General features: G+C 30.4%; 1 long non-coding RNA gene across 5 annotated transcripts in view; it reads right to left on the bottom strand.

Moving 5' to 3' along the window:
* Nucleotides 1-12,764, bottom strand: part of LOC143232716 (uncharacterized) — a 33,266-nt gene extending 20,502 nt beyond the window's left edge. For 2 of the 5 annotated variants that reach the window (XR_013017696.1, XR_013017695.1), the window contains exons 1-2: nt 11,419-12,287; nt 9,541-9,639 (exon numbers count right to left, since the gene is read on the bottom strand). This is a non-coding gene — a long non-coding RNA (uncharacterized LOC143232716). Of the gene's footprint in view, nt 1-9,540; nt 9,640-11,418; nt 12,288-12,497 lie in introns of those variants that run through there. The other 3 variants (XR_013017697.1, XR_013017693.1, XR_013017694.1) reach the window with 3 other exon arrangements.
* Nucleotides 12,765-13,002: the final 238 nt, after the last annotated feature.

Below are 13,002 nucleotides of genomic sequence, written 5' to 3'. Positions count from 1 at the left end.
TGGAAACAGCAGATAACCCGATGTGGTTTAGCTCTAAAAAAAACAAACACAAACAATACTCGTTATATTTATTCTCAGTAAATTCTCGATCAACATACTATGTAAATAATACTGAAACACATTATAATTAGTAGTTTCTTTTATGCATTTCATTCTAATCCCTAAACTACATTAGTTAATTGAATGAAATAGCAACTTAACTTACACCAAAGTAGAGGAAGTGTTCTGGTTTTGATATAAGTTGAACAACTTTACCTTTTTGATCTTGGAGAAAATCTAATGAGAGAACCTTTTTTTGGTTCTGGAAAACTTCCATTGCTGAAATAGCATCTACTTGCAGCCCAGAGAGAGACTTATTTTTAACTTCAAACATGGAACATTATTTGATGTTCAGTTACTTAATTAAAATCTAAGCATATGTCACATGTTATGATAATGAGTTACTTTATTTGAACACAACATTTTTTCCACAATGATATGGTACTTATGTAAAGGCTATATACCTGATAAATTAGTTAATTAAAGCCAGTCACATGATGTTACTTGACAGACTACTTAACTAAAAACTTGTTACACACTAATACTTATGACACAGCTAAACAGTCTTGATAGAGCAAATGACTATAGGTAGACATGTTACCAAATAGTATACTAAGCAACAAGCTTAGTACAGAGCCGAGAGACTAACCAGCTTTAAGTTGGAATAAGGGTGACATACGGCTACTGACCCTGACTTTTGTTTGTTAGGAAACTTGAGATCCATACAATGACTAGAGTGGGTATTTTATAGTTACATAGTTTATTTATATCTAAGACCGTTGTACTAAATGTAACTCAAAACCTTTTGGGCGTCAAGGAAAACACTGCTGGTTGCAATTAAACCCTTTGTGTATCGACTGTTAATCTGGCTAAACGTCAATGTTTACGTGTTGCGTTTTGTGTATCGGAAAGGAGCTCATTGGATTATAAGTGGGAAAGCAGTCTTATTGTGATTATATTCACCATGAGTTTGCCTATACTGTTTAACAAGTTTATTGGTTCTGTAACCAGTTGGATTACTAAGGTCATTGTTTTATAAGATGATGCTAATGGCTGTCGATTTCCATGTTGCTGGGTAATATCCTGATTTTATGGATAAGTTACACATCTTTGTGATGTAGGTGATAAGTACATCAGAAGTGCTTTTTTAAAATTATATTTCTAATACCGTCCTTGCCAAGGCCAGAGTATTTTAGTTTGTTAATGTGAATTTTAATTTCAGCTTCGGTAAAAGGTTTTTTAATATTGTTGTCTACATATTATGAAAATTGATGTTTACTGGAAATTGGGAGTGAGTATGTGTTCGTTTTTCTGTACATAATTATTGACCTTGCTGTAATGATCCTTACTGAAATTGTGTTAGGAGTGGTAAAGAGTGTAGCATAATAATCTACGAAAAGTTTGACTTGGTCTTTGTCTGTGGTGTCATTCTATTTTGTTGTTGGATATATTTAAGTGGATTTATCATTGGAAATTGTTTTGATTTTTTTTTCTTAACTTTGGCGATACTGTCTATTGACCGGCATAAGTGTTATGAGTTTTCCTTATACTAGGTTGCGATTAATTCTTAGTGCGATTGTTTGTGTTATTTATTGAGGTTTGAGGGCTAGTGTTTCTTGTGATAAATAATTTATGCCAAAACATATTCTCTTTCTCAGGGGTAAGTTTGTATAAATTGAATATAATACATTTTTAAACTCCATAGCTTATTTTAACTAATCACATAATATTTAACTTACTAAAATAAACTAGTTTTTAGTAAGTACTGATGTTTTCCTTGTGAAATATCTTTATTACTTAATTGCTAACCATACAATTTCTACATGTTTTTACATTTTCACCTCTCGTTTTAAGCCCACATTAATTGTTCATATTTAAAGTTCAAAATGTATTTTGCTGTAATTTGTGTTCTTCACTGATGTTTTGTTATTTAGAGTGATATGACAAACTGTATAACTGTCTAGCACTCATTATTACCCTGAAGAATGTTTCAGTTTCAGGTGATCATTAGTTTTCTATGACATCCCTAAAAGCTCTTGATAATTTTGGTCCATCTAAAAGCAATTCATCTATACTTAAACAGAAAGCGTTCCCACACCGTGACTAAAATATCACCTACGAGAAATGACTCAAGGATGGTAGTGTTTGAAGGCAACCATGCCCGACTTAGTGGTGATTATATCAGTAACGACACATGAAAACAGAGTTGTGGTTATATCAGGAAGCCACAAATTATCAACACAGTCTAGGCTAGTTTATAAGGTTTAAAAACACTGACATGATTGGAAATCCTTGCAGTGTTATTGAAATTTTATATCTTAAACCTTGGTGGCATTTTCAAGATTTTTTTGAGGTTTCAAGTGTAGTTAATTCCAAAAGAATTTGATTATTTTGTCCTTAAAGAGTGCATCTAGCTTTTCTAATTGGTAAAAAATAAAATCATCCCTAGTAATTTTTACACAGCTTCTAAGCAGCCTGATACTATTTACAACTACCATTACTCCCCTTTTCCAAGTCCTGTCTGGTTTAAGACACTTTTCTTAGTTGAAGTTGCACAACATGACTATTTATCTTCTATTTCCCTCTTCCAAAAGGTTAACACTTTTGTGCTATCATGAGTTGCCTGTAAGGAAAATTTAAAATTATTATAAAGAATAAATCCTGATAGCCTGGATGGAGGTGACAAAGCTCTCCATCACTCTAACCATTGAACTTTATCGACTTTTGTCCTTAAATTTATTCAGTTCCTTCAAAGCAGAATAAAAAAAAAAAAACAATTGTATAAAATTACGAATTTAAAATGTTTCATGTTGGAAGTAATGTCATAAAAACTTCTTATTTCTATGTGTACTTGTTAAGAGATCTTTGTCTTATTGAGCCTTTAAAACATATTTTTCAGAAGCTTAGGTTTAAAACCTGCTCAATTGCTCAAAAACCTGTAAGTCTGTTTTTAAATGCTGTAAAAACGTATATTTAGGGAAATTGTATTTGTTACTTTTCATTTAAAATTAAACTTCTATTAATTGTCATACACGTGTCCTGAAGCAAACATTCTCTGGTTTGGTGACACACCATGTGGAAGACCTTAAACTACATTATGCATTTAACTACATATATTTCAATAGCTTACTTGTAAGACTATACCTCAGTGAAATCATCTTAGGGGAAGATAAATGCATCTGCAAGCACCAGCTTTAGAGATGTTGTGTAGGGAATTCAAAGAGCTCTGAAATTAATATTCTTAAGCACAAGATAAAAGTTATTGCCCGAAGTTGTTTTGTAGAAAGTGTGGGAAACAAGTATGTTTGGTTCTATAAGACTCATTTATTATAATGGTGCAGCATCACAAGGGAGATTTCATTAAAAAATATCTTTAATTTTAAAGGATGATAGCAGCAGCAAACTGTTGGGAAGTTTGTATTCCTCCAACAATAGCTACTAATAGTTTTATTAAACTGTGATTCCTTGATTAAAATGCTCTAGTTGGTGGAATTCTTCATCCATTTTTCAAACACATTCTCTTCTACTGGTCACTAAGTGCTCTTCTACCTTTCAAATTTCTGTAAAGAACAGTTTAGTATGGACACGTTTGTTGGCCAATTGAATGTTTCATCATTACTTTTCTTAAGGATTCTAGTTCTGACTCAAAAATTTGACACTTGTCATGTATATTAAGCTATGGATGAGAAAATTTATGAGTTGTGTTTCTAAAGTAATCTGCTTATTATCACTTGTGTGTTCATAGATGATCTTTAAATATTGATTTGCTTCTGTTTCAAATTGTTGTTCATTATGAATATTGTTAGCTTAAAAATCGTAGTTTGGACTAACCTAAATTTCTTAAGCTGGTAAAACATTGTTAATATTGTTAAAAATGAGTGTCCAATTGATGAAACAATACATTCTAATATTCATTAGTAGAACTGTAAAAAAAGCATACTTAATTATCTATACTAATTTACAGTTTTTTTTCTTTATGTACACTCAGTATATCTGTTTTTGTATGCTAGGTTATAAGAGGTTGTTCCAAGAGCTTCCTGATTTCAGAACTCCTAAAGTGTTTCTAAAATATAAAGAACAAGCTACATGTAATTATAAAACTGTTGGCTGTAAACACGTACATATTTACACCAAACAGTTGCAACTGAAACACTGTAGATCAAAGACTGAAAAATCATGAATCTTTATGCAACTAAAAATTTGCTAATACTCTTTATTTATCAACATTGTGAATGCTTATCAACTCGTTTGTGTAACTTAACTGATTTAAAAATGCATTACTTGGATAACCTGTGTGTGATTAATATGAGTACTGCAACATGTGTTTTTATACAAGCAACCATAGGTTTCACTACTGAAAGCTGTTTAAAGACCTTATAATAACCGTAGTGCAATTCTTTAATATTTTACAACCATTGCTGCGTGATCAACTGGGGTTACATTTCTGTCTCTCTTAAGTAGACATTACCCCTTTTTTGTGAGCTGAAGATGATTTAATTTCCCCAGCAGAAACTGCAACAAGAGTCAACTCAAAGATTAGATATTATTGTTCCAGTAATGTTAAGAAAATGAAATGTAAATTATTTGCTGGAGTCAATAACTGATTGACTTGGCCATAGTAGTTTGTTTTTATTTCCATTTTATATGTAATAAAATCTGAAAAGTCTGCTAAGAAGTGAGAAAAGCATCATACATTTAAGGAATTTAAATTGACTGGTATGACTGGATATTTAGAAGACTGTACAAGATTAAAAATGTTGGTGAAACAGGAAATTAGGAAATGAAAAAGAATGTATAAGAAACGATTGGCTGAAAATGTAAAACTAACAGTAAAGATTTAAATATATTAAAAGTAAACAAAATGTTAGAATAGGGGTGGAGCCCTTCAAGAGCGATAAAGAAAGGCTAGTAATTAATGATTATGAGATAGATGGGTTACTTAATTATTTTTTTTTATCAATGAAGATTTAAGCAGTATTTTACATCTTGAATAGTTGATAAATGTAAATGAGATTGAACAAAATTACATCATTAACTTTGAACTTATTAAGAAAATTTTGAGTTAGATAATAGTTTCCCAATGTTTTTGACTGGAAATGTGAGCCATTTATTACTATTTTTTGTCAGTTCTTAAATACTGGGTAGGAACCAGAGGAATGGAAGTTAGCTAAGGTAAATTCTCTTTACAAAGGAATAGATAAAAAATTGTCCCATTAAATACAGACTAACTACTCTCACATCAGTTATGGGGAAAAAATTTGGAAAGTCTGTTAATAGGTGCTTTGTAAAGTAATTTAACAAAATTTAAAGTTTTGTTGGATAATCAGCACTGTTTCAAGAAGGGAAATCTTATCTTACTAGTCTTTTGACATTGCTTGAAGAAGTTACTTCTCATGTAGATAAGGGTATGGGCAAGTGGATTTTTGGAAAGTAGGTGATAAGGTGCCACACCAAAAGGCTTGTTTAGAAAGTTGTATCTGTTGGTGCAGGGGATAAGTTAGCAAATTGAATAAAAACTATTTAGTTGCAAAGAAATATAATTATATATGGAGTTAAGTTAAAGTGGATTAATATTAAAAGTACACTACCTCAGGGTTCAGTTTTGGGACCTTTGCTCTCTTTGATTTACCTCATTGATGTAGATGAAGGATTAGTTAATAAAGTAGTTAAATTTGTTGATAATATTAAGATATTAGGTGTTACTAGATTTGAAGAGGATGCTACTGATTTATGAAAGGATTTATATTATTTAGCAAGTTATACAAATAAATGCATACAAGTTTTAATTACAATACATGCAAGATAATGCATCTTGGTTATTATAATTTGAAATACAAGTATAATTTGGATGGAATAACAGTGTCATGAAAGAAAGAGATCTTGGTGTAACAGTTGAGCATATTCTAAAACCATCCAAGCAGTGTGCAGTTGCTAGTGGTGGAGCAAATATGATTTTGGGTTGTATGTACAGATATACTGAATACAAGTCCAGAGAAGTTAAAATTTCATTGTACATGCTACTAGTTAGGCCACATTTGGAATAGTGTGTTCAGTCCAGAGTTCCTTATCTTAGAAAAAACATCAAATTTAGGAATGGGTTCAAAGAAATGTTACTAAAATGGAAGGATTATTATATGAGGAGGGGCTGAAATCTCTCATTTTGTTTTCTCTCAATAAAAAAGAAAAGCTAGGTAGGATCTAACTGAGGTGTTTGAGGTTGAGGGAAATGATAGTGTTCATGTATCAACTTTTTTTGTATTTAATAGTGAGAATGGTAAGATGAGGTGCACAAATATAAAACTTGGTTGTTTGTAAATAAGCACAAAACTATACATTGTGCTATAACAAAACTTTGTACAGTTTACCTTTCTTTTCAACTGAGTTACCTCCAGTTATAAAGGATGTAAGTTGTCCCTGTGGAAGAACTCTTCAAATCTACAATATATCACAATATAAACCTCATACATTTACCTGTAAGTGCAGTATAAAAATTACAGTCAAACTCTAAGTTTAGTAACAAGGTTCTACTGATTGGCTGATTTCTTACTGTTCACTTGTTTAAAGTAGGAGATGAGCACAGAAACTTTATAATCCTGTCTAGTAAAATACAACATCAGTCTAAGTTTCTTTTTAATTGAAAAATTGCTTTTGTTTTATTCATACTTGGGTTATCTATGCTCTGTTCACCAGAGGTATCAAAACTCAGTTTCTAGCACTGCAAGTCTGCCAATATATCACTGGGCCACTGGAGAGCTTAGGGAAAAAATAACTAATTATAATTCTCTTTCCTAAAAATTTGTTTATGTTCCTTTCTTTTTTTTGACTGTGCCATGCCCTGCTATAGTTTTATCTTATGAACTTTTCTACAGTTTATTTTTCGTTTTTTACTGTGTCTCATCCAATTCTAATTCTGCATAGTAACATTTCTATATTAGATAATTTCCTTTTTCTTCTTGTAAAAGTTTTCATACTGTTCGTTTTCACAAAGCTATTTTCATTTATAATGCTATCTAGTAACACTGTTTTATAGAGTACTTTTCTCTTTCTGTCAGCCATATTTAGCTATAATTTATTACATTTAATCTTTTTATGGTCTTTATACTTTCTTTTCTATAGAGCCACATTCAGTTGTAATTCTGCATAATAATTTTTTTTGTAATCCACTTTTTTATATTCTGAACCAATAGTAAACAAACAGCAACAAAGTTCATTTATTATAAAGTATTACATTAGAACAAGTACCACCCCTTAGAATGATACAATACAGCCTCACTTTATGATGGTATGACAATAAACATGACAAAAAGGTCTTATGTGTCACAGCACAATAGTCATAGCATATAACTTTTGTCTATGATAAAACAATAGTATTGATAAAATACATATAAAGGTGTTGTAACTACATTTAGAAAAATATGTAAAGGAGTATGATACACAGTAAAACAAAATAAGCAAACAAAATAGTATAAATGTGTGTACTGTAAAAATTATGAATCATAGCTAATTAAAAGAAAAAAAAAACTACCAATATTTATCATACATCTAGAATAGCTGCTGCTGAACTACTATATACAAGAAAATGTTAAAATATTTACATGCTGCCAAACTGCTTCCAAACATAATTTTCTGATCATGATATCACCAATAACCTAAAACAGTACAAACCACTACTTGTGTGAACCTAAACAGATACAATATTCACCATGAACTGTTCATTGTCTTATAGATGTTTGAATCATCATGATGCAGAAGTACAGAGAAATAAACTGAAAACTGTTAATATTGATTTTTATGACACTGATGAAAAACTTTATAGACTTACAGTGATTTTTTCATTGATTAATTTATTAATAACACAACTCATTAAGAAGTTGTAGGTAATTCTATTATATTCTTTTCAAATTAATTAATTCTGCACTTTGTAAAATTATTAATTACTGTTAATTTTCATCCTTTCTGTTGATAAATATTTATTTAAATGACAACACATATTAAGAAGCAAACCTGAAACTTTAAAGAAACTTCTAATCTGTTATAGTATGGTAAGAGTTAATATTAAATATTGATTATTTATATGTTCATGATCAATAGATCTGTAAGTAATACTTCATATTACCTCATCTATTACTATATTAAACATAATTTGTGATGTATTAAACAATATTTTTGATGAAAATATAGTTAAACATATGCAACTACTGTATTTGCTGCATGCCTAGTCAAGAGTACATCATAAATTTTCCACTTCTGAAAAGTGCTAGGTCTTTTACTGTGCATACCTTGCCTACTAAAGTGTGTATAAATCTGCTTTCCTTGATACTACACATTTTTGTATAAGGTATCAAGTGATGTTCATGACCTGAAATACCGAAGTATACAGCTGTAATGGGTATGATGTGTTTAACAACTTAATATATCCATGATGCATACTTGTTCCAGCTAACATTGATGGTTAACATATGTAACTTCTACTTACATTTGAAATGTTAATGTATAGTTTTTCTGAATGTAAGAAAGCCCATAAACCTATAAATAGCATGCCACATGCTTATGTTTTAGAGCTTACAGATTAATATCTAACTTAATACAAAAATAATCCCATATTTATTATCTGCTCAGGAGTTCATTATTGATTTGTTTAACATCATTTGACAATGAAAGGAATTTGTCAAATTTAATTGTTCAAATACCTGTTTTAAGTTTCAATGTTAGTTCATACATTTAATGTTAGTTTATACATTCAATGTTAGTTCATACATTACACCTCATAGATTGTAGGAAATTTCCTGTTTTATTACAGTTAAAAGTTATAGCTATTACTAGAACCTCAAATGTTCTATGGTTAAGAATAATCATGAATTTACTCAGTATTTTAAAAGTATAATAAGAAACCTTAATGAACCATTTTTTGGATAAGCACATAAAATGCTTTTAACAATTCTTTAGATATCTGATAAAATTACAGTTCTGGATATTTCATTGACTTGTTTCCACACCCAGTGAATAATTATACAAAATGTTAAACTAATGTTCAAATACCTAAGGTCTGTTTCATCTTTTGAAATATGTAACAGATTCTCTTTTGATGAACTTATTATTTATAATACTGTATGATGAAAACCACTATCTCACATAATCATTTACAAGGATATTTTGTATGCAGTGTTCATGCACATAAAAATAGTTAGGCTAAGGGCCATATGTTAGGTTACTTTGTTAAAAAAAACAGTTCAAATAAAAACATTATCTAAGGTATAAAATATCATACAATAGTATTCATTATGTACATATTGTAATTTGTGTAGCAGCTATTTAAAAACATTCTACAAAGGCATCAAAATCATGTTCATATAAGTGAATGCACAATAAAGTCACCAGTTAAAATCAGTAAGGTTCACTAACTTCCAGTGACTATTTTTAATCTATGTCAAAAACCTAATGGAAAATTTAGAATTAAGACAAAAGATCAATATTATTGCTTGTAAGTGGTAAGTTACATACCTTCTTAATAGGTTTTCTCCAACTGTTTCTGGCCAGTCAAAGGCTGAATACAGTCCACATTACAAAACTCCTTGATAATGCTTGTCACCGCCATGTGTCCTAAAGAAAATTAAGTTGAAAGTATATTAAATACAAGATCAATGATTTCAACAAATGTTTTATGAAGGTTCTTTAAATATTACTTTCTTTTTTTTGCTGCAGATAAGTAAATTTTAGTAACCAACAACAAGAAGGTATCCTCACTAGCCATGGCACTTGAAAGTCTTTTGGGCACAGCAAATTAATCTGAGATATGATTGTTTATCCTTAATATTAGTTATACCTTTGTGGTATATATACTCAATTTATTTTTTTTACTCATTAGGATCTCTACTACCCTACCCTCAAACTGAAATTCTTATAGGCAAAATTAGAATAAATTAATCTACAATATCTTGGGCATGGTTAAATACATCAATTGAAAGAGTCTGTCCTCTTTAAACCAAAACTGTAATTGATTATCTAATCGGTCAAGAGATAATGGGGCTATTTGCTAAAAATGTTTTACTTGATAAAACAAACAAAAAACTCAAAGCCATTCTGTAAGCCAGTATGCTGTGGCTAAAAACACCACATAAATAAAATATTTATATATATACATATATCACTATTTATAATTGGCTATTAAGGGTAGGAAAAACTGTTCAAATGGTGTAACCACAAAAATGTACTAAGTATATAGCATTTAACAGCAAATACCTTGATAGAAAAACTATTTTACACAGCAAATATCTGCCAAATGAGTAAAAATCCATCAGCAAACAGCTTAGTAGGCAAACTGTTTGATTCTGTGAGTACCTACTTAGGGTGTAAAATCTAACAGTCTAACTGATACATTATCTAGCATAGCAAATACCTAAAGAACATGTATCATTCAGCATCAAACAGACCAGTAAACAACCTATTTGGCCAGCAAATCCAACAGCAAACAATCTGGTAAACAAACTGTTTTCCATAACAAAGGTCTATTGATTATGTAAAATATTACAATAGACACCAAGCAGACAAATTACTTTTCACAACAAAGATCTATCAATTATAAAAACATTTAACAGTAGACAACCTATTTTCCACAATAAAGGTCTACTGATTTTGTAATATTTAACTATATACAACTGGTAGACAACCTTTTTCCAAAACAAGTTTATAGACAGGTAAAATTCAGTAATACATAGCCTGATTAGCACAATTAAAATCAGCTGAGTACTTATTTACCACAACACACAACAAAAACTAGTGATGTACTTTCCAGATTTATAAGGCTATTACTTTGACTTTGTTTTATCCACCATTTGAAACCCAGTGGGATGATACTACCTTCTAAAAAGTAAAATAAGCCTAGAAGTGGTAACTGGCAATCAAACATCGTGAACCTTCAAGATTTAGCAGCTGAATGAAAAAAATGTTAAACTACTAGTATTTACTGAGCATGAAAATTTTGATAAAGGTTAACATTATTTGTTCACAATAAATACACACACAAATATTTGTGTGTGGTTAGCAATTCCATAAACATACATGTTAATAATAGGTTAGTTGTAACAATTGAAAAAAACAGTAAGTTGTTGACATGGCTTTCAGTGTACAGTACAGACTTCATACTTTATAATTTTAAGTGCAGTGCTAGTATAAGTTTATAAAACTTATAAACAACACCATCAAATAAAGTGATAAAAGACAGCTATTTCTTGCAAAATCTTGAAATTATAACATCTTTAAATTTGTATTCAATATTTCTGTAAAAATAATCTGAAATCATATTTATCCTACCACTAAGAACTAAGATGGTAACTGTAATACTCCCTACATGGATACTTCCCACCAGTTATCAATACATACCTTGGAACACATGAAAGTTTCTGACAGAAGTGAAGTTAAGATTCAAACTACACCTAACTTTCCAAGATATTTTACAATGAAACATCATCATCACAACCCATTTCTTGAAAGATTTTTAATTATAACTTATGGATGTAATGATCACAAAGTGTTGATAAAAGAAAGTTTACATATGAATGAAAGTTCAAGCCTCAATATAAATTAAACTCATATCAATTCAAACATTTCAAACATCTATGAAAACTTTGATCATCCAACAGAACAACTGAAGGGACCCAGGAAAGGTGAAACAAAATATCTTGGAATTAATACACACTGATGAACAACAACAAAAAAAGAGCCATGTTTAAATCTCGAGTAAATTCACCTACGTCAAGGCAGCGTCTCTGCCCAACAACACAGGAGCTAAGGAAAACAAATGGGCTAACATAAACAACAAAAGAGAATGACTACCTTTCAAAAACACTTAGATAAACGATAGATAGCATTAGTCAAAAAGAAAACGAGAAATAACATACTCTGCATATGAAATATCTATGTCTGAAACCAAACTGGGATTAAATAACCCAACTGTGGAGAATCTACAAAATTTAAATCCCAGTAATAGGCCCAAGTATAGGCTGAGGCATCGCTAAGTATGTGGATGCCCCACATGATTAATTGTAGCAATAAACAGAGAAAGATGCCATACAAGTAAACATATTTTTCAAAGTAATGATGTTTAGCAAATAACAACATTTGGAGGAAACACGCCGAGAAACGTGTTGCCCTGCGAGTAATCTGAAAGTGAAATCCATATAATGGACTATTCCCAATTTAAGGTCACCGTTTTGAATTTGCCTTTGAATCCAGGCATGCAGATAAAGTTTCAAACATATGCCTATTTTGATGATATATGGTTTATATGCAAAAACGGCTCGTTTGGGTTGAGAAAATATTTTACATAGAAGTTTATATTTATATTTTATATAGTTTATATTTTACGTTTTTCTTTATGAATTTCAGTATTTTTCTAATCTATAATCTAATAACTATATATGATACATATAGAATCGATAAATATCATAAGCAAGATTTACCTTAAGATCTATAGTGTCAGTGTATGACTCTGCAATAAAAACCATATTCTCGTTCTTTGATCAACTATTTAAAACACGCATAAAGTAGTTCCATCAGACTTAACCAGAATTAAAGACATCTAAAAAATATACATTTTTCTACACAAACAATACGCGCTGTCTCCATTTTATTTTCCTTAGTCGTAATCGCCGTATACCAATAGAAGGAGGTATGGAGAGTATCATTAACTTCACATCGTCACTTGAAACTTTCCAGCGAAAATAACAGCAGACACCATCCGAAAAATGTTTAGTTTTTACCAACACAACGATTATTTTGAACTCGACGACACTTTATTCAAACAAAAGGACTATCAATGAGTAACAGAGAAGCAGTCATCAGTGATGTCGAGAAAACCCACTTGTAGAGAAAAATATATATGTAAAAACGGCTCATTTGGGTTGAGAAATTTTTTTACGTAAATGAGCCAACAACGTTTCGACTTTCTTCTCAGTTATACAACCC

This window comes from Tachypleus tridentatus, chromosome 11 (genome assembly GCF_004210375.1).
Source record: "Tachypleus tridentatus isolate NWPU-2018 chromosome 11, ASM421037v1, whole genome shotgun sequence".
Lineage (NCBI taxonomy): Eukaryota > Metazoa > Arthropoda > Merostomata > Xiphosura > Limulidae > Tachypleus > Tachypleus tridentatus.
The sequence above is the reverse complement of the archived record's forward strand: the minus strand, read 5'-3'. Positions and strand labels throughout refer to the sequence as shown.